The following is a 7,391-nucleotide window of genomic DNA, read 5'->3' as shown; positions in this document are numbered from 1 at the left end:
CAGTATATAAATGCAAACCCTACTCTCCACAAACCACAAACTCACGCACGGCTCCACTACCTTCACGGTCCAAAGCCATTGTCGCCTTTAGAAAATTTTCTCCACGACTTCAATTTGAATCAGATTGGACTTCAATTTTTTAAAGAAAAGACGGGATCTCAAATGAGGGGCCTTCTTAATCAAGATTATTGGAACAAAAATTTTATCTCAGTCATTTTGGTTGTATCTGTAAACTGATTGCATTTTATATCCAATTTTAAGGACGCATTTTCAAGATTTGATGCAAAAATTGTTTCAATTTTTTTCGAAAAGAGGATAAATTCAATCAGTACTAATAGTATAGACTTGAGCCCAGTCCGAGGCATGCTTTACGTTGGGCTCAACTCTCGAGCAATGCAAATTGCAGATAATTACCATTCCGATGGAAGTGTTTAAAATGAATGATCCTGGTCGGAAAACTGGCATGTGTATACCTTACTGTTGGAATCTGCGCCAGTACTTATATATTAAAAAAGCATCATTTTCTGAGGGATGAATGTGACAACATAATCTTACTTTGCATTTGTTTAAACCATATAGGGCTGAATGTGCATATGTTTTTTAAGTTTGTGTCCACTCTTTGCTTTGTAGATATCATACCATTCATAAAGAAGTATACGAGTGGTTCAATATAAGCTTTGATGAGTTCGGACGTACATCAAGTTCTCAGCAGACTGAAATTTGCCATGCAATTTTTAAGAAACTGTTGGAGAATAATTGGCTTTCTGAAAACACGATGCAGCAGATGCACGATTGTCTTATGCCTAAATTTTCTTTTGCTTTCAGGGCTCCATGTTGTTATGTGCTCTGACTGACTGTTCTCTGCCTCGATGAGTGATTTGTGTAGGTCACTATAATCATTTGGAAGTTTATCAACTAAATCTGCTTATTCTGTGCAGCTTTTCTGTGATAAATGTCAAAGATATTTAGCTGATCAGTTTGTGGAGGGCAATTGCCCAACACCGGGTTGTAATTATGATTCTGCACGTGGAGATCAATGTGAAAAGTGCGGGAAGCTATTAAATCCGACTGAACTACTGGACCCAAGATGCAAGGTGGGCTCATAATCTTATTATCTTAAAACTTGATCTAATCTCGCGAATATCATCTGCGTATATCTGATGTAAAAGAATTTGTGATTCACCAATTGGGGTAATGAGGTCTCATTAGATTCATGAAAGAATTGGATTTACAGGACTGTTCCTTAAAGAGCAATACAGTGAACGGTTAGGGGTTGATGTAAACTCACCTCTAAAAAAGAGCAGAGAGAGAAAGATTAAAATTTTAAAGAAATTTAAGCAACTGAATCCAAACTCTGGACTTGCTTTCTGAACAGGTCTGTCAGAATACTCCACATATTCGTGACACAGATCACCTTTTTCTCGAGCTTCCCCTGTTGAAGGACAAATTAGAGGACTATATCAACAGCATGTCAGTGGCTGGAGGATGGAGTCATAATGCTATCCAAGCAACACATGCTTGGCTTAGAGAAGGGCTGAAACCACGGTGTATTACAAGAGACTTGAAATGGGGAGTCCCTGTCCCACTTGAGAAATTCAAAGACAAGGTGAGTTGAGCAAGTGGCTGTTGAAATGTTAGTGGCTTGTTCCCTATGTTTCTTTATATTAACTATTTCTGATTCTTGTCAAGTAACAAAATGTGCTCATTGCTAGCGTGTTTCCATTCCTGGTAAAATCACAAGTTTTATTCACAACGTTGATTTTAGGTTTTCTATGTATGGTTTGATGCACTTATTGGATATGTCTCAATCACTTCCTGCTACACAACTGAGTGGGAAAAATGATGGAAGAATCCTGAAAATGTTGAGCTTTATCAATTTATGGGCAAGGATAATGTGCCTTTTCATACTGTAAGTCGTGTACTTCCAAATTTGTCAATTTTAAAATTAATTCAATACCAATTGAAAATTGTAGGATACTTCAGATGAGGCTGCATAAGAATCATTTCTTTTGTGCAGCGATGGCCTTAAGTTTTATATTATATCTTTTACTTAGTAGAAGACTTCTGATTCCATCAATTATGTTTTATCTCTACGTTCCCTTTGATTGTTCAACCATTATGCATTTTCGACTACACTTAGGTTGATGTTGGTATAGTTGCAATTGTCCTAGAAGAATAACCGATCAGTATATGTTTGTAAATAAATATCGATTCTTGTACAACCATGAATATAATTTCTTTCACGGTAATTGCAATGGACATAGCTGCATTATAGTTTATGAAATTGTACCTAGGCAATGTATTGTATTTCTTAAACCCAAAAAGAACTCATTGAAGGAAAGCCTTTGCTACTCTTTTATTATTAAGCATTTAGATGCCAGGCTTCCAAATTTATTTGTTCAGATAGGTGCAGGATGTATCCTGTATATTTTCTGAGAAGACATTATATGTGGCTGCAGCTTAAGGTTTGTAGAAGCTGTTTATTATCTTGGATACATCATTTCCAATGAAAGAAAAGCACTGGAAGTGTTGATATTTTGGGGGTCCATTGAATTGATCCAGTTTCAGGTGTGTGAACTTTCCACTCAAAGGATCATGAATGGTTTGTGTATATCCTTTTGGAAATAGAGGATAAACTATGTGGGCTATTGGAAGGAATCTGATAGGATACCTGAACCCAACTGGAAATTTAATCAAATATTCAGAAACAAAAATGGAAGAACCCAATAGTATATTGAAGGATAACAGAATGATAACAAATCCAGGGCTATTAGAGAGGCCCTGTTTCTAACTGAAAATCAGTACTTGAATGAATCCCTCTGCCCTTTCCCCTCATATTTACATTTTCTACTTCAATACTATGACACTTTTACCCCTATCAAACTAACTCCCCTCCTGCTGACTTTGCAAGCTCCTCCTTCCTTCTTGCATAGGTGAACCAGATTGGGGGTCTATCAGAATCATAGTAGATGAAGGAAGGTGAATATAGTAATGAAGTTGGAGTTTAAACATATATGTTCGACTAAAATAAATGCTCCTGTTATAAATTGATGTTGGCTTTTTCTACATTGACTGAACAACTTCTGACGCTTAATATAATGAACATTTTCTAGTTAAAACTATTTATACATAATTTTTTTTACGTTAATTTCTTTGTAGCAACAGATCCAAATCACTGAAATCATCTTCTGTTTTCAGAAAAGAGTGCACGTGTGTTCGTGTGTTCATGCTATATATGACTAGTGCCTTATTTCTGGACGTAGTTTTTTGCCACTCGCATGCCTTGAAATACTCCATATAGTCATAATTTGTTAGCTAGAACTTGTAATGATTTTTATTTATAGTTTGTTCTATGTAACTTAATCTTGCTTCTGGTGATTGGGGATGAGAAATTTTCAGGTAATGTTCCCATCCACTCTTCTTGGAACTGGTGAAAACTGGACTTTGATGAAGACCATCAGTGTTACAGAATACATGAACTATGAAGCAGGTATTAGTTGAAATATTTGTAACATTCAGTTAAGCTAAAATATAATTATGGGAGAGTAAGGGTGGCATAACTCTATTGTGTTTCATAAACCTTTTTTCAATTGATTTACTGTCCAAATGCTTTCTTTGTGATATCTAGGGAAATTCTCTAAGAGCAAAGGTGTTGGAGTTTTTGGAAACGATGCAAAACATACGAACATTCCTGTAGAAGTATGGAGGTACTATTTGCTGGCAAATAGGCCAGAGGTAAGCTCTTGTCACCGTTTTCTTTACAATGTTTTACTCCACAGTATCTCCATAAATATTCTGCCCATCCAAACTTTAAAAAAATATATAATAAAATAGAAAGAACACTGGGTGCTTATTTTATTTGCAATGGATAGGTATCGGACACATTGTTTACATGGACTGATTTGCAAGCAAAGTTGAACAGCGAGTTGCTGGGCAATCTAGGAAATTTCATCAATCGAGTCTTGAGTTTCATAGCAAAAGAACCTGGTTCGTTAGCTTATCCTGTTTCATAAAGCCTTTCATAGAGTACTTAGTGTTTGATGGGTTTCATTATGACCACCCTGAATGCAAAAATGACAATATATATTGGATGGGAAGACTTATTTACATTTTTCAGATAACATTTGGATCATTTTATGGCTGGGACTAATATATTCTCCATTTGCATTCCTTCTTTTTCACTGATCGTGAAGTAACATGGTTCATTAACACTGTGTGCTCCTTTGCAAGAGCTCAAATTTCTGTCATTGGGTTTTGAACTTCTTGTATTTATCATGAAAACAACTATTATTTTATGACCAAAAGATAACGATCCATTTCAGCAATACATATGGGGGCCACAAATTCACATAGAGAATGTTTCTTGTACTTTTGTTCAATTACTTTACTTCAGGTTCAGGATATGGCTCCATCATTCCTGATGCTCAGGGTGCAGAGTCACATTCATCAACAAAGGCATTAGGAGAAAAAGTTGGCAGTTATGTTGAGCTGTATATAGAAGCAATGGAACAGGTGACAGAAGCATCATGATCATTATCTTATCTATTAAGTATCATGATCATTATCTTATCCTTGAATAGATTTTCTCGGTATCATGTGATGAATCGGATGTGATGTAGGTGAAACTAAAGCAAGGCTTGAAGATGGCTATGTCGATTTCAAGTGAAGGAAACGCTTATTTGCAAGTACACATATAACAAATTCTACATATATTGAATTACCATTTGTTTCTCTATTTGATGATCATGCGGACAATTCTCAACTTTATTTAGAGAAGGTGTTAAGTAATATGACCTGCCATACACCATTATTATACTCGTACTTTTCCTTGTAGGAGAGCCAATTCTGGAAGCTTTACAAGGGAGATCGAGCTTCATGTTCTGTCATTATGTAGACATCAGTCGGATTAGTATATCTCCTTGCATGTCTCTTAGAACCTTTTATGCCATCCTTTTACCTCGGGGTAATTCAACAACCAGTTGCTGCAGTTTACATATAGTAGGTAAATTACTTGGAAAAGACTTTGTCAATGCATATGATGAAGCATTTATGTTCCATGGCCATGTAGGTACTTACACAGCTCAATTTGCCTCTTGACCTTCAAGTTTCACTTTCTGATGAAAAAGGTGATGTTGAAAGGGCTAAAAGACCCTGGGAGATTCTACCTGCTGGTCATAAAATTGGAACTACAGCACCATTGTTCAAAGAAATGGTACAAGTGTTTGCTTTTAGTTTTTTGTGCCATTTGCTGAAATAATTTACTCATTGCACGCTGCTTATGAATCTGATGAAATAATATGCAGAAAAGGGAAGAAGTTGGGTTATTCAGAGAGAAATTTGCTGGAAGTAAAGCTGATAGGATTGCAAAAGCAGAAGCGGAAGCAAATAAAACTGCTGATAAACTGGAGGAAACAAAAATCTCAGGTCATGCTCTTTCTTTTCTTTCTAATTTACTTTATGGACACTTATATGCCTGTCTTCTCACCTTCTGATCATATGCGAAAACTAAGTAATTTATTTTCACAGTAACGTTGGAGTTACCTTTAAAAAATGTAAATGGACTAAATTTTACTTTAATATAACTTCACTTCTTTTTGAGGCTTACCCAAACATGCTCTACGACTTGGTTATGTAAATTATCGTGCAAATTTTTTACGATGCTATCAAACTCCAGCCGTGTTAAAATAGTTTTTATTTTATTTTCTTCTAAGATGTTTATATTTTATATATCGAAAATTTTATTTTATTTTCTTCTAAGATGTTTTTACTGCCTAACATTGATCACTATTTGGAATCTTATGGTAGGGGCATCTTAATTGGGAGAAGTATGCAATGGAAGAGAAGGAAATCTCATCTATGACAGAAAAAAATTGGTTTATGTGCAATTATTTTTACTGAAAATACTGATCTTCCATGTAATCTTATTTCATCTTTGAAGCTAGTGATTTTATCTACTTGTACTGAAGGGGAGAAAGATGGATAATATAGTGTTTGTTCAGTTCGTAGATTCCATTAATTGATTTTAAAATCCTGACTAGAATCTCATTTTTACTGTTTTTGTTCAAGTTTTGGTGTTTGCAACTCGGCTTCGTGAATGGAATGTATTTTGATTGGTTGACCATGATAGTAACACAACGCTAAAGGATTCAGCACCTCTCTAGCTTTTCACTATAATTTCATAACGAGTCCTGTTGGGTTCGAAATCTGACCTCAATAGAATGTGTAACAAGAGTTCTGATTAGTGCCTAAAAGTGCTTCAAAGATATATCATTTACAAGGCATTTTACATTTAATTTGTTTAAATTCACTGATGTTAGTCTCTAATTTCAATTCTCTTGCTGTAAATTCAATTTCCATGAATATATGATTAAAAATACAATTAATTGAAATACGTATTTACATACATGTCGACATGAGTATTATACATTTAAAAGAGTATTTATTTGATGTATTTCATATGTATTTTCAATTTAGAACAAGTGGAGCAAATGGAGAAAAAAATGTTGAAAAGTCAAGAATAGTGAGTTGTCCCAAGAAAAAAGCAGCTGTCGGTAAAATGATCATAACTTGAGTTGCAGACATTGAACCAAAGTGATTCGAGCTGGGTTGGAAAGATAAGACATGTATCTACAATTTTTATGTTTTACAAGAAGTCAAATTCGTATTACAAGGCAGCTATGCAAAGTCCAGCTTGTTACTTGCCGAATATAGCTTTTTTACCTGTGAAGCAGCACTCATTGTTTTTATCATATCTGGAGTTATATAGATCCAATGAACCTGATATTTGCACCAATGGAAAGTTAAATCAAGTGAAAATAATTTATCTATGATCATAAGTCCAACTTCGCTACACAAAGTATCTGAAAATTGGCATCAAGTTGCATGTTCCAGCTGTCTTGAAGTTAGACAAAAACAAGTTGTATTGTCTACTTGCATTTTTGGATGTTCCTTTGCCTATAAAAGGGGACTTTGGCCAAGATTTTGAGAGAATCAATTCCTCTCCATCATATTCTAGTTTCCTTCATTTTCTTTGTAACATTTCATTATGTATTTCTAAACCATTAGCTATAACTAGGAGTGAAACATTGGTGAATGCGTAGTATTGTCTTTGATCTTTCACTTTGTTCTTCAGTGTTCATCTTCTTACTTGGTTGAAGTATATGTTCTACAAATGGTTTTGGTTTGTTAAAAACTTTGATTTATTGTTGACAAATTTTGACACAATAAATACTTAGATAATATCTACATACCAACAACTTATTTTGACATATTTTCTCAAACAATTATCAAGATCTATCTTTCAGTATATTTGTGATTAATGTTTTATCTTCCATATGAGATTACTCGTTAGTTGATTTTCATATGAGTTAAATTAAAGATCAAGGGCAATT

At 34.6% G+C, this 7,391-nt stretch overlaps 1 pseudogene; it reads left to right on the top strand.

Moving 5' to 3' along the window:
- The first annotated feature begins 436 nt into the window (after positions 1-436).
- On the top strand, positions 437-5,959 carry LOC111394228 (annotated as a pseudogene).
- The last annotated feature ends 1,432 nt before the right edge of the window (positions 5,960-7,391 follow it).

Source organism: Olea europaea, chromosome 5 (assembly GCF_002742605.1).
Source record: "Olea europaea var. sylvestris chromosome 5, O_europaea_v1, whole genome shotgun sequence".
Taxonomy (NCBI): Eukaryota; Viridiplantae; Streptophyta; class Magnoliopsida; order Lamiales; family Oleaceae; genus Olea; species Olea europaea.
This window is presented reverse-complemented; position numbering and strand designations above follow the sequence as displayed.